General features: G+C 42.1%; 1 protein-coding gene across 4 annotated transcripts in view; it reads right to left on the reverse strand.

The window, feature by feature from the left end:
• The window catches only part of LOC128691091 (uncharacterized), an 800,012-nt gene extending 787,505 nt beyond the window's left edge, over window positions 1–12,507 (reverse strand). For all 4 annotated transcript variants that reach the window (XM_053779887.2, XM_053779886.2, XM_053779885.2 and 1 more), the window contains exon 1: window positions 12,129–12,507. The gene's annotated coding sequence lies outside the window, so the exon portion shown is untranslated. The remainder of the gene's footprint in view (window positions 1–12,128) is intronic.
• Window positions 12,508–15,476: the final 2,969 nt, after the last annotated feature.

Genomic DNA, 15,476 nt, shown 5'->3' on the forward strand with positions numbered 1-15,476 from the left:
TATATATATATATGCAATAAGATCACAGTAAACAGGTGATTTCAGAATATGCAAAAAACCACTCTGAAAGAATAGATAAATTCCAAGCGCTTTCGTGACTACTCACATTATCATAGTTCCTTGATAATGTGAGTAGTCACGAAAGCGCTTGGAATTTCTCTATTCTTTCAGAGTGGTTGTTTTGCATATATATATATATATATATATATATATATATATATATATATATATATATATATATATATATATATATATTATATCAGGGAAGATCATTTAATACTTTTTATTTACACATCGGCCATTTCCCATCAAGGTAGGGTGGCCCGAAAAAGAAACTTTCACCATCATTCACTCCATCACTGTCTTGCCCAAGGCGTGCTTACACTACTGTTATAGAATTGCAACATTAAACACCCCTTCTTCACAGTGTAAGCAGTGTACTTCCCATCACCAGGACTCAGCCCGGCCTGCCGGTTTCCCTGAATCCCTTCATAAATGTTACCTTGCTCACACTCCAACAGCGAATGGAGACAAATGGTTTTGTCTACATTCGCTCCTATCACACATGCTCACGCATGCTTGCTGGAAGTCCAAGCCCCTTGCACACAAGACCTCCTTTACCCCCTCCCTCCAACCTTTCATAGGCCGACCCCTACCCCACCTTCCCTTCACTACAGATTTATACACTCTCCAAGTCATATTTCGTTTCACCCTCTCTACATGTCCGAACCACCTCAATAACCCCTCCTCAGGCATCCGGATAATAGTTTTAGTAATCTCGTACCCCCTCCTAATCTTCAAACTACGGATTCTCTGCATTATATTCACACCACACATTGCCCTCAGACACGACATCTCCACTGCCTCCAGCCTTCTCCTTGTTGCAACATTCACCACCCATGCCTCACACCTATGCAAGAGCGTTGGTATAACTATACTCTCATACATTCCCCTCTTTGCTTCCATGGATAAATTTCTTTCTTTGTTTTTGTGTTGTGAAAATTGAGAATCTTAAAGTTCAAATACCCTTTAATTCTCTCTCAGTTATCCAAATTGTTACTGGAGTTAAGACTGCTGTGTAACGTAAACATTTGGCTGGTCTAGGCTTAAACCATTTACTCTTTGTCCCAAATTTATTTAAATTTAATGTCATTAACTCTAATTTGCTGAGGATCTCTACTGTCTTCCAATTGTATTAACTTTCATTTAGAACTGAACAGGATAGCTGCCTTCTTTCAGATTACTGGCTACCCCTTACATGTTGTACAGGCCATAATAAATAAATATTTAAACAAAAAGTTTGAAAATCTCAACTCTTCATAAAGCGCAAATAACCAATTAAGTGAAAATGAGAGTTTACAGATGAGTTGGAGGATATGCAGCAGTAGTCAGCATGTGTCTTAGGCTGTCTGGATGCCTCACGAGTTCACATGCAATAACAAAAAAATAATCGAATTTGTTACGCTCAGTCACTAATATAACATTTTTTTTTTTTTACAGCGAATGTTTTATCAGGTTTAGGTCAAGTTCAGCTGCATCACTGGGAGCGAGCCAAGCAGCAGATGCTAGTCCAGTTCTTGTCGAAGGGCCGGACGCAACACTTACACATCTTCACTGGCTAAATATTTCGCCTTCACAGTAGTTATCAGTCTAATAAAGAGGTGATTACAATCCTGGAGACAGAAGTGGAGAGGTGTTTGAGGTGATTGGTCCTTCGGCTTGTATTTGACGAAGCCTGTTGACTAGGCGAAAAGTGTCGTAAATGAAAATGCGGTAGTGTTGCACAGGTGTTTCCTTCATTAACTGGGCAGTATACCTTTGATATATCTTGAGTTCAGAGAGTTTTTTCTGCTCCCAGAGCCCGGTCCTGGGCCAGCCTCGTTTGTTGCCTTTTATTTTTCTTTTATGAGACTTGATCGGATGTTTTACCCGGAGGGTTAGCCACCCAGGATAGCCCAAGTCAGTGTGTCATCGAGGACTGTCTTATTTCCATTGAAGTCTTTCCATCTTGTCCTCCCAGGATGCGACCCACAATATTGTTTTTTTTATTTTAGTCAAATATAATACACCATATCAACATGCACGTCTATCGCAGTATGGAGTTTGCAAAATACCCCTAACATACTTATAATCACGGCCAAGAGCCCCGTTCAGCCTTTTAATAAATAATGTATGCAAAACAACCACGGGGGCGGCGGGAGTTGAATTATAGCTCTAGGCCTTTCATGTGATCGTATTTGCTTAGATCTCCTTTCTGCAACACTGCAAGTTCCAGATGCGATGATTGCAACACAAAAGGCCTATAGCTATCATTCAACTTCCCTCGGGGATGTTTTGCATCTCGTGTAGCTTGTTCGCGATGTTTTCATATATAAATCGGCGGTTATCACCGAGGTCTACCTGGAGGGCATTCCGGGGATCAACGCCCCCGCGGCCCGGTCAGGTAGTGTGATCCGAAAAATAAAACACACTCAACATCACATTACTCCATTACTCACATTGCTCACTCGGCAGGCCTCTTTCCAGAGGCTTCCCGATACTACATTTCAGATGCTCCTCCAGACTACAATATCCCCACCTCTCCTTCACGGTGCAGGCACTGTACTTAACAACTCCAGGACTCAAGTCCCGGTAACTGGTTTCCCTGTATCCCTTCATAAATGCTGCTTTGTTCACACTCGAAAAATCACGTCAAGTCATAAAAATTACTTGTATCCAATCAATTCTACCTAACACGCTCGCACACGCCTGCTGGATGTCCAAGCCCCTCACATACAAAACTTGACCCCCTCCCTGCAACTTTTCCTAGGACGACCCCTACCCGCCATCTTTCCACTACAGATATATACACCCTCTATTTTTCTCCAACAAATATATCTTCAGCCCTCTGGATAATAGTAACCCTGCACCTTTTTCTAATCTCCAAAGTACGAATTCTCTGCATAATATTCACATCACACACATTGCCCTTAGGCACGACATCTCCACTGCCTCCAGCCTCCTCCCAGCAACATTTTCAACCCATACTTCACACCCATATAAGAGTGTTGGTACCACTATACTTTCATACATTCCCCATTTTGCTTCCATGGATAACGTTGTCTTCACAGAGACCTCAGTGCACCACTCACCTTTTTTACCTTCTCAATTCTATGGTTAACTTCGTCTTTCATAGACCCGTCCGCTGACAAGTCCACTCCCAGATATCTAAACTTGTTCCATACTCCTTCCTCCCACTCTGATATCCAATCTTTTAAATTTTTTTGTTACCATCACCTTTCTTTTTTCTATTCACTTTTAATTTTCTTTTACGTACCCTTTCAAATTCCTCCACCAGTCTTTGCAACGTCTCTTCATTATCTCCCAGAAGCACCTCTCCCTAACACCCTAGCATTTACTTCTCTTACATCCTCAAATATAAATATGTTCAACTATGGAGACATCACGCATCCCTGTTTAAGGCCGACTTTTTTTTTTTATGAAAATAATTTCCCCCTCATGTACCCTAGCCTGAGTTTATAAGAACATAAAGAAGGAACACTGCAACAGGCCTACTGGTATCCTCGTAAAAACTCTTTAAATGCTTTAAGAAACCAACTACCTATCCCTTGCATCATCTGCCACACTGCTCTCGTATCCACCCTATCATATGCCTTTTTTGGGTGTAGCACTTAGTTATTGCAATAATAATATGCTTTTCGAAATCCAAAAGTGTAAGGAAAACATCCTTATCTAAATATTGTTAACTAATATGCTTCAACGTAAACACTTGGTCAACACACTGCTACCCTTCCTAAAACCTTTTTCATCTGCGATCCTGCTCTTCATCTGAACCATAATTTTTTAATAATACACTTTACCAGGTATACTCGCCCAACAGGCTTATTCCTCTATAATTCTTCCACTCTTTTCTCTTTTATGCAAAGGAACTATGCATGCTCTCTGCCAGTCCCTAGGTACCTTCCTCTCTTTCATACATTTATGAACAAAAGCACCAACCACTATATCCTCACCTGCTTTTAACATTTTAATCTTGATCCCCTCAATCCCAGCTACTTTACCTCCTTTCATTTTTCCCCATTGCCTCATGCACCTCCCCCACACTAACATCTGGCTCTTCCTCACTCCTAAATGATGTTATACTTCCATAGCCAATGCATGAAATCGCTGCCTCCCTCTCTTCATCAACATATAACAGCTCAAAATATTCCCTCCATCTTCCTAATACCTGCTATTTGCCATCTTCTGCATATGGCTGTTAATCTGTTTGGTCTCCCAGACTTTCTCAACTTATTAATTTTGCCCCAAAACTTTTTCTTATTCTCAGGAAAGTTTGTTGACAGAACCTCACCCACTCTCATTTGCTCTCCTTTTATACCCCCTCACCACTTCCTTAACCTCTCTTTTACTCTATACTGAAACCTCCTAATATCACTTCTGCTTTGTAAAGAGCTCGTATGCTATTTTTTTCTTACCACCCTACCTCAATCTACCAATCGCTGCTCATCCCTCCTGCACCCACCCTCCTATATCCATAAACTTACGCTGCACACTCTAACACCGCATTCTTAAACCTACCCTATGCCTTTTCATCTTCATCACTTATACCCTCATTAGCCCATCTTTCTCGCAATAATTTCTTATATCTTACCCTGCCTCCTTTAATTTATATACTTTTACTTTCTGATGCTATTTTCCTTGTACCCCATCTACCTCTTACTCTCACTGTAACTACAACTAAATAATTATTTCATATATTTGTCCCTCTCAAATCATGCAAATCCAGAAGTCAACCGTCAACCTTTTATCCACCAATACACAGTCCAACAAACTGCTGTCGTTACACCTATATCATACCTAGTGATCCTCCTTTTCTTGAAATACGTACTTATTACGAATTACCAAACCTCTCTATACAAAGTTCAGTTAAAGGCTCCCCATTACAATTTACCCCTGGCACCCCAGACTTACCAACTACGCTCTCTACAACAGTATCTCTCACTTGAGCATTCAGTGCCCACCACAATTTTTTCTCTTAAAACTCCCTAAATACTTAATATATTCCAAAATCACACTCTCCCCACCCCGTCTATACTCCCCTATTATTCAGGTGCATAAACACTTTGCGCATCCGATCCTAATCTTAATTAAAAAATTCTTTTATACATTAATATTTCCTCTTTCTCTTCCATAACTTCTCAACATTCCTCCCACCCCTTCCTTAGCTCTAACTCTGTTACCCCTGACCTAATCCCATTTACTTCTTCCCACTGAAAATTAACCATCTTCAGTTTTGTTTCGCTTAGAGCCAGGAGCAGTGCTGTATAGCCCTTGTGGCTTAGCGCTTCTTTTTGATTATAATAATAATTAGAGCCAGGACATCCACCGTCTTATCATCCACAACATTCACAATCATCTCTCTATATGCACTACATCCAAGCAACTTGAAAAAGTTCTACTTTTTACATTTAATAATTTATACAGGAGAAGAGGTTACTAGCCCACTGCTCCCGGCATTTTAGTCGTCTCTTACGACACACATGGCTTATGGAGAAATGACTGACAGGACATAAATAAGAACAAGAACAATTAAGAAAACAGAAAACTCAGATGGGTGTGCATACATATACATGCATGTGTGGTGTGACTTAAGTGTAGTAGAAGTGGCATCATTTACCTGTTATCTTGCGTATTTAAGAGACAAAGAGAAAGGACACCAGCAATCCTACCATTGTGTAAAAACAATTACAGGTTTCCGTTTCACACCCATTTGGCAGGATGGTAGTAACTCCCTGGGTGGTTGCTGTCTACCAACCTTTCATTATATATATATATATATATATATATATATATATATATATATATATATATAAGATCACAGTAAATAGGTGATATCAGAATATGCAAAACACCCACTGTGAAAGGATAGTGAAATTCCAAGCGCTTTCCTGACTTCTCACATTATCAAGAAACTATGCAGTTCCATGATAATGTGAGAAGTCACGAAAGTGCTTGGAATTTCACTATCCTCTCACAGTGGTTTTTGCGCGCGCGCGCGCACGCACGCACACACACACACACACACACACACACACACACACACACACACACACACACACACACACACACACAATATAATATATATATATATATATATATATAGATATATATATATATATATATAGAGATATATATATAATCTCGTGCCGAATAAGTAAAACTTGCGATTACGAATTAAATAGCAATGCCTCTTCTTGCCGAATAAGGCAAGCAAAAATTTGTGTATGTAATTTTGCAAAAATCATTCTGAACCTAACGAATAAAATATATTTCATTGTGTTTATTTATTATTAAATTATTGTAAACTTGTGTAAAATATATTTAGCTGGATTAGGCTAAATTAAATTGCGTTTGTTATAAGGTTAGGTAAGTTTTCTAAGGTTCTTTTGGTACAAAATTATTAAATTTTACATTAACATAAATGAAAAAAATATATCTTTAAACATTTTTGAAAGGACTTAATGTTAAATGAGTTCTTCCTAATTGACCATTTTACCTATTCATCACGACATATATAATTACCCACTTAACTATACAGGAAAATTAAGCACCAAGCAAGATTCTGCCTTACCTTGTCTTGGGTTGGTTTGTTCACTTCCTAATGAGCACTAGTTACTTTCTTGTTGGTACTAGTGTTCACTCCCTTGTGAACACTAGTTGCTTGTGCGCACCTGTGTTTACTTAAGAGCACCAATGCTCACTCACATGTCAGCAATCGTGTTCACACCTTCGTGATCATCAGTGTTCACTCCAGGTCCAGTAGGGGTCAGTCTCCTTCGTGTACTCTTGTGTTCTTGAGGGTGTTCACTATGATGTAAACTAGAGTGCCAGCTGTATGTAATGAATACCTCAAGAGTGCCACGTGTACCTAGCGTACCTCACTGTCAGGTGTATCTAGTGAACCTCAGTGCCAGGTGTACCTAGCGCACCTCACTGCCAGGTGTACCTAGCACACCTCACTGCCAAGTGTACCTAGTCTACCTCACTGCCGGGTGTGCCTAGCGTACGTCACTGTCAGGTGTGCCTAGCGTACGTCACTGTCAGGTGTGCCTAGCGTACGTCACTGCCAGGTGTGCCTAGCGTACGTCACTGCCAGGTGTGCCTAGTGTACCTCACTGCCAGGTGTGCCTAGTGTACCTCACTGCCAGGTGTGCCTAGTGTACCTCACTGCCAGGTGTGCCTAGTGTACCTCACTGCCAGGTGTGCCTAGTGTACCTCACTGTCAAGTGTACTTAGCGTACCTCAGAGGCAGGTGTGCCTAGCGTACCTCAGAGCCAGGTGTGCCTACCGTACTTCAGAGCCAGGTGTGCCTAGCGTACCTCAGAGCCAGGTGTGCCTAGCGTACCTCAGAGCCAGGTGTGCCTAGCGTACCTCAGAGCCAGGTGTGCCTAGCGTACCTCAAAGCCAGGTGTGCCTAGCGTACCTCAAAGCCAGGTGTGCCTAGCGTACCTCAGAGCCAGGTGTGCCTAGCGTACCTCAGAGCCAGGTGTGCCTAGCGTACCTCAGAGCCAGGTGTGCCTAGCGTACCTCAGAGCCAGGTGTGCCTAGCGTACCTCAGAGCCAGGTGTGCCTAGCGTACCTTAGAGCAGGTGTGCCTAGCGTACCTCAGAGCCAGGTGTGCCTAGTGTACCTCAGTACCTAGTGTATTTCAGTATCAGGTGTACATAGTACACGTCAATACCAGGTGCACATAGTGTACCTCAGTACCAGGTGTACCTCAGTGCCATGTTTATCTAGTTTGCCTCAGTACCTAATGACTACATTAGTACCAGGTGTCCCTCGTGAACCTTAGCGCCAGGTGTGCCTAGTGTACCTCAGTACCTAGTGTATTTCAGTACCATTTGCACATAATGCACGTCAATATCAGGTGCATATAGTGCACCTCAGTGCCAGGTGAACCTCAGTGCCACGTTTATCTACTTTACCTCAGTACTAGGTGTACCTAGTGATTTCATCAGTGCCCGGTGTCTTTCGTGCACCTTAGCGCCAGGTGTGCATAGTGCCAAATGTGCCTGTGTGTCAAATATGAATAGCAATGCGTGCCTAGTTCCCTTCAATGCCAGTTGCAGTGCATCTCAATGCCAGGGGTGCCTGGTACACATCGATGCCAGATATGCCTAGTGCACGTCAATGCCAGGTGTGCCTAGTGCACGTTGGTGCCAGGTGTGCCTACCTCAGTGCCAATTACACCTTTTCCATGTAAAAGTTTATATAAACCTCTTTTTGAATCTGGAAAGTGCCAGTAGAAGTTAATTATTTAACTTCAAGAGTGCCAAGCACACCTAATGAGTTCTCCAGTGTCAGGTGTACTTGTGTATACTGCCGTGTCCGGTGTGTAATGTCGACCCCAGTGTCAGATGTGCCTAATTAGTGCAACTGTCAAGTGTTTATTAACATGCCAGGTGTAATTGTGTACCTTCGGCAGACGTTTGTATCTAGTAGTGTACCTAATTAGTGTACATCAGTGCCAGGTGTACCTAGTGTACCTCAGTGCCAGGTATACCTAGTGTACCTCAGTGCCAGGTATACCTAGTGTACCTCAGTGCCAGGTGTACCGAATTGGTGTGCATTGGAGTGTCTGCTGTCCATGGGAAGCATGTCTCTCAAGTGGCAGGTGCACTTTACGTGCAGCTCAGAATGCCAGGAATGTTCCATGATAGTGCTTGCAGTGCCTGTATTTCAGTGTGTGTGTGTGTGTGTGTGTGTGTGTGTGTGTGTGTGTGTGTGTGTGTGTGTGTGTGTGTGTGTGTGTGAAACGTGTCATCACAGAACGTCCTACACACAACTCGTACTAAGGAAGAGTAACACAGCAATTTCATTCCCACTGCCGATGGCTTCTCTAACGCGCGCAGGCACGCGGATGCACATGCGCAAGCAAACTGGCTTCCGCGCAAGCGCTTAGTGCACACGGCAAAGTATACATGCGCACGCCCATTTTAACAAGTTCGTCTATGAGTATGTATTAAAATTATAAAGAATTATCAAAGTAAAAACCTTTGCACTAAACACACACAACTATGTGTATATGTGTAATATATATATAATATATATATATATATATATATATATATATATATATATATATATATATATATATATATATATAATACACACACGCACACACATATATATATAAACGCGTGTATAACGAAGAGTAAAGAGCTGTCCACAATAAAAGTAACTACGCAAATAGCACTAACTGTTTTACACATTAACTCCGCCACATTATATTAACGTGAAAGTATCGCGTTCTTGAGCGATATCTTGTTTTAATAAGACGCTCCAAAAAAAAAAAAAAAAAGAAAGATTTAACACATTTTTCACACGTGGTTCAGACTGAGCGCGCGAGCGAGAAGCCCAGGGCCCCGGAGTGAGCATATTACCATCAGTGTCAAAACAAGACTCTACTTTCGCATCCCCCAGAGCTGAATGAATGATTACATTTATTGACACTTTAGAGGGCTTTCTGTAAACACTTTCTGCTCAGGTTTCTGGGACGCACTTTGTACCTCTTGACGACACTATGAGACACAAAAAAATATATGCTAGCTAATTTAATTAGGGCTCCGTGACACCAGCCAATATTTCTCTGACAGTAGTTAATTGAATTTTGTAAAATTGTGGTCGAGTAACATGGGTACACACATGCTGCACTCATGTGTTATAAGAACAATAATGTCACTCAAAATACTTCCTATACCTAACCACACATCTGGGTGTTACTGTAGACGTATATCATAGTAACACTAACATCTATCTTTGTTATTACTGCTGTAGTTAGTAATAACTACAGCAGTCATTATCACTAACACTTATAACCCGACAAACCGACATTCAAAGCACTAACACCTACAACAGCTATTATCACTAGCACCTACAACAGCAATTATCACTAGCACCTACAACAGCAATTATCACTAGCACCTACAACACCAGTTATCACTAGCACCCACAACAGCAATTATCACTAGCACCTACAACAGCAATTATCACTAGCACCTACAACAGCCATTACTACTAACACCTACAACAGCAATTACCACTAGCACCTACAACAGCAATTACCACTAGCACCTACAATAGCCATTACCACTAGCACCTACAACAGCCATTACCACTAGCACCTACAACAGCCATTACCACTAGCACCTACAATAGCCATTACCACTAGCACCTACAATAGCCATTACCACTAGCACCTACAACAGCCATTACCACTAGCACCTACAATAGCCATTACCACTAGCACCTACAACAGCCATTACCACTAGCACCTACAACAGTCATTACCACTAGCACCAACAGCCATTAACACTAGCACCTACAACAGCCATTACCACTAGCATCTACAACAGCCATTACCACCTATAATAGTCATTGCTACTAGCACCTGCACCAGTAATTACGCCTACATCAGTCATTACCGCTAGTGCCTACATTACTACTAACACCAACGTACAGTAGCCAATACCACGAACACCCATATTAATCACTACTGCTAACACCTACGCCAGCCATCACCACTAACGCCTACGCCAAACGTTACCACTAACGCATATGCCAGTCATTACAGCATTCATTCCTATTAACACCTTCACTAGCCATTACAAGTAACACCCGCACCAGTCATTACCACTAACACCTACAACAGTCATTACTACTAACACCCACACCAGAGTCATTACTTCACAACACGTGACAGACGCAGGGGAGGGCGGGTAAAAAAAAAATATGTACTTGATATGGTCTTCCACGGAACTGTATTGCAAGGCAAAAATGAACCTTCCCTTCCAGTGAAATTGGAAACGAAACACAATGGATGAGTTTCCATTACTTCTCAGGGGGAAGAGAGAGAGAGAGAGGGAGAGAGAGAGAGAGAGGGGAAGGGGGTTGTGATCGCTAGCAGTGACGATCAAGGCTTCCCAGCTCTCGCACTACTCTCCTCTCACCAATCGACCTGCGATACCTCACCCCACACACCAAACCTAATCAACATCCAGCACACCTAATTCCAATCAGGTGGAGCCCGCAGCCAGCACTCACGATGAACCCAGGCACTGACCCCAAACGGAGAGAAGAGAGGTGAAATAGTGTGAAAATTCTGGTATTCTGTAGTAACGTGGCAACGGACTTGATGCGGCATCTAATTTCCTCCCCCTTTGGATTTGTTCTCGGTCAGAAAAATATCGTTCACTAAATAAAATAAAAAAAAAAACTGGAGAAACACGCGAGTGAGGAAGATTGGTTAGTTTGCCGGGCTGTTGGGTTTTATGTATATATATATATATATATATATATATATATATATATATATATATATATATATATATATATATATATATAAGCTTTGAATGCACAAGAATTGCATGATTTTCGTGTATTAAGATACCATCTGAATCCGGGAGACTTTCTCTGGTTTTGTTTACATCAGTTTGTTTGCCGACGTCTATTTCGGGTCTCATGATACTTTCAAAGTTAATTACGTTTGTGTGCCATTATGAGAGAGATAGTCAACTCTATATCCGTGTACCTCACTTACTTTTTTCAGCACATGGCGATCGAAATTACCAAGTGAATTATATACGAAAAGTTAAGTTCCGAAATGCATTGATTTTGAGGAATTCTCAGTAGTTTTTTTTTTCTTTTTTCATTAGCAGTTGTAGAAGCAGCAACACATTTCAACCAATTAATAAAAGCAAGTAATCTAAGGGTGAAATTGTTGAGTTGCAGCGTGGCACGACATTCATTTTACCACCCTCCTCCCCACTTGACTAACGGCCTCTTCTGCTTGCTCAAAATTGGCCAGGCAAGAGGAGTGTCCACACACCCAGGCTAGTAAACACTAAGTCCCTGCCCACACATACACCTCCCTAATACACCTAGAAGAACCAACACTAAGTGTGGACACCAGCTGCAAGAACTGTCACAGGACCAACACTCTAGCAAGAACCTTCTTCTAGCACTTCAGTTAGGTCAGTGTAGCAGCGCACATCACACTTTTCAACAGTCTGTCTAACCTGCCCAAGATCGGGTAAAAAGGGAAAATCCCGGTGTCGGGAAAATCTTACCTTACAGTAGTTCAGAATTGTTGATGGTATCACTAGCTGCGGTGTACACTAATAATCCCTTAAGCCGACTAGAGACATCATCCTTATATTAGCGGGCCCCCAAAATGGATTTATAAACACTCGTTCACTTCTAGTCTCAAAAATTAAAGTTCCAAATCCAGGACAAGAAAATAAATAAAAATATTAATAATACTTTCCAGCAAGGGCGGGTTTCACCGCGTCTTTGCGCACTCAAACGACAGTCACGGTAACACTAGATTCTTATAGGCGACACCAAAACACTAAGAGTAAGCGCCAGACACGAAAGTCACCAAGGTACTAGAACAAAGTTGCCAAAGCCGGAGCAGAGAGGCGTACGTGCTCCCTCCCCGGTGTCTGCAAATGGACTGGCCATTCTTCAGACAGCTGTACTCACAGGCAATCAGTCTCAGTGCCAGGATGCCAGCTCCAGGAATTTACTTTAGCAATTTCATGGGGAAGGCCCCCCTCCGGAAAATCAATCGGTTTGTCTTGGGATATTGCTGCTGAAACTGATGTGTATATACGGACGTAGTTAAAATATGTTATATATTTCACATATAAGCGATAGTATAGTTTTTAATCAACTTCCCCAATAGAAGAAAGTTACGCTCGGTGCAGGGCCTTAAGCTCATTGAGTGGGAGAGCACGTGTGGATGCTCGATGAGTGGCCGCGCAGCTCAGCACGCGCAGAGCTCGCGCGGTGAGTGGCGCGTGTCAGAATTAGTGATCATGGCAATTAAAGCAATTGTATGTGTGTTTGCGCATATTGATGGCTGGGCGAGGAAAGGAACTGATGTACTGTTCTTTATTGTTCATAAAATTATATGTTTGTTTAGCTAATACTACTGCCTACTTCTCATCTGTATTGTAAAGCAGAAAATAAACTCTGTTTACAATTCATGTTTTCTTCTTCCGGTTACGTTAGATATATATATATATATATATATATATATATATATATATATATATATATATATATATATATATATATATATATATATATATATATATATATATATATAGTGCTCTGGACAAAACAGGGTTTGTATCCAGGCTGGCCACCCAAAGTTATAAGGTATTTGTAGCCGAGTGATTTAGAGTATCAGGTTAGTATCCCACTGCACTTGGAATGAGCTGCTGACCTGGGTTAGAATCCTGGCTCACTGCGACATGTCTCTGTGTATAATTCCCTTTATTTCTATGGGATATATATATATATATATATATATATATATATATATATATATATATATATATATATAATATATATATATAACATTGTCTCTACGTCCTCAGCAGGACTCGAACCTGCTAACTCTGCTGTTGACTCTGATACAGAGTTGGCAGGTTCGAGTCCTGCTGTGGACGTAGAGACAATATAAATAATTTCGCTAGAACTGATAGCGTAAATCCCTGTTATCGGCAGCACCCACATGTTGGCCAGTACTATAACAGATGTAGGTGTAACAGATGGAGGTATAATCTTACTCTAGTAGAGTGTCACTGTTCTAGAGATCCCATATAAGCAGTTAGTGGGATTATTTAAACCATGTAGTAGGACATATTTTTGGACTTGTGAATTCCCAGAGATATAATCCTAATAAGTGTGAATTGGGCCAGCAAGGTAGAGCCACTGCTATTCAGATAGTCTGTGGGTCACGAAGTATGCCCATTGCCGAAAGGAAAAATGTTAAGAGGAAGTCTCCAGAGTGATGTGCACTCATTGCTTTGAGACGGGCGCGTTTTCTGCAATGGGGCTATTCCATCTGGACTTTTGGTAGATTAGCGTCGTAGCTGGCTTTAGTCCTGAAGCAGCGAGTCGCTCCCAATCAGTAAAAGCCCTAGTGAAGCTGGGGGTCTCGCTACAGCACTCAGGACTGTTTTACAGTCTCAGCTAGTGCCATGGAGAAGAATAAGAAACCCAACAGGGCATTCTGGGAGGTTCGTCATATCCTCAGACCAAGTCTGACTGGAAATGAGACTTGCATCCATTGTCCGTCAGCGCCCCTTTGTCCTAATAGGTTTAGCGTTTTGTTTTGATGATAAAAATCCACTGTCTTCTAGGAAAAGATTCAGGACTCGTTCTGCTGGCAAGGCAACAGTGATCTGGTCAATAACCTGTCAAGGAAAACTATTTTACATTAGGTGAAGTTTAAAGATAGTCCTGGATTCTCTGCGAGATTTTTAATTTACCTAATATCCTCTAGGAGGGATTCGCCAATAACAATGAGTGTCATCATTCATGAACCAGATGTTAAGCTCACTGGATAGTTTCCTGTGACTCCATAATTACGAATATATATATATATATATATATATATATATATATATATATATATATATATATGTCTGTGTTTACGTATACAATTCAAAGGAATTTAAAGAGTACCACCAAGGCTAGTATCAGCTGTTTCAGAAAGCCCAGTTATCCATCATCAGTGCTACTGAACAATGAAGGTCAGGTGTTGATACAAGTTATACATATGTATGTGTTCTTATGTAAGTTAAGTAATACCAGGAAGAACAAACATAGCTGCTGCACCAGCAGGCAGCACAAACGCAGCTGCTGCACCAGCAGGCAGCACAAACGCAGCTGCTGCACCAACAGGCAGCACAAACGCAGCTGCTGCACCAGCAGGCAGCACAAACGCAGCTTCTGCACCAACAGGCAGCACAAACAGAGCTGCTGCACCAACAGGCTGCAAGCACAGCAATCAGTGGGCCAATGGCGGTAATTAGCACCGCCATCCAGGAGATGGAGATGATGTATCTTGATGTTAGAGGCAGGAGTGGGCCCTCTCCACCCTCCCTCTTAACCCTCCTGCACTCTCCCTCTCCACCCTCCCTCTCCACCCTCTGAACCCTCCTGCACTCTCCCTCTCCACCCTCCTTCATCACTCTCCTTCACCTCCCTCATCAACCTTACGTCTCCCCCATCACTCTCCCTTACCTCCCTCCCTCATCATTCTCCCTTACCTCCCTCACCTCCCTCATCACTCTCCCTTACCTCCCTCACCTCCCTCATCACTCTCCCTTACCTCCCTCATCATTCTCCCTCACCTCCCTCATCACTGTCCCTTACCTCCCTCCCTCATCATTCTCCCTCACCTCCCTCATCACTGTCCCTTACCTCCCTCCCTCATCACTGTCCCTTACCTCCCTCCCTCATCACTGTCCCTTACCTCCCTCATCATTCTCCCTCACCTCCCTCATCACTGTCCCTTACCTCCCTCCCTCATCACTCTCCTTTACCTCCCTCCCTCATCACTCTCCTTTACCTCCCTCCCTCATCACTCTCCTTTACCTCCCTCCCTCATCACTCTCCTT

Source organism: Cherax quadricarinatus, chromosome 27 (genome assembly GCF_038502225.1).
Source record: "Cherax quadricarinatus isolate ZL_2023a chromosome 27, ASM3850222v1, whole genome shotgun sequence".
NCBI classification, from domain to species: domain Eukaryota; kingdom Metazoa; phylum Arthropoda; class Malacostraca; order Decapoda; family Parastacidae; genus Cherax; species Cherax quadricarinatus.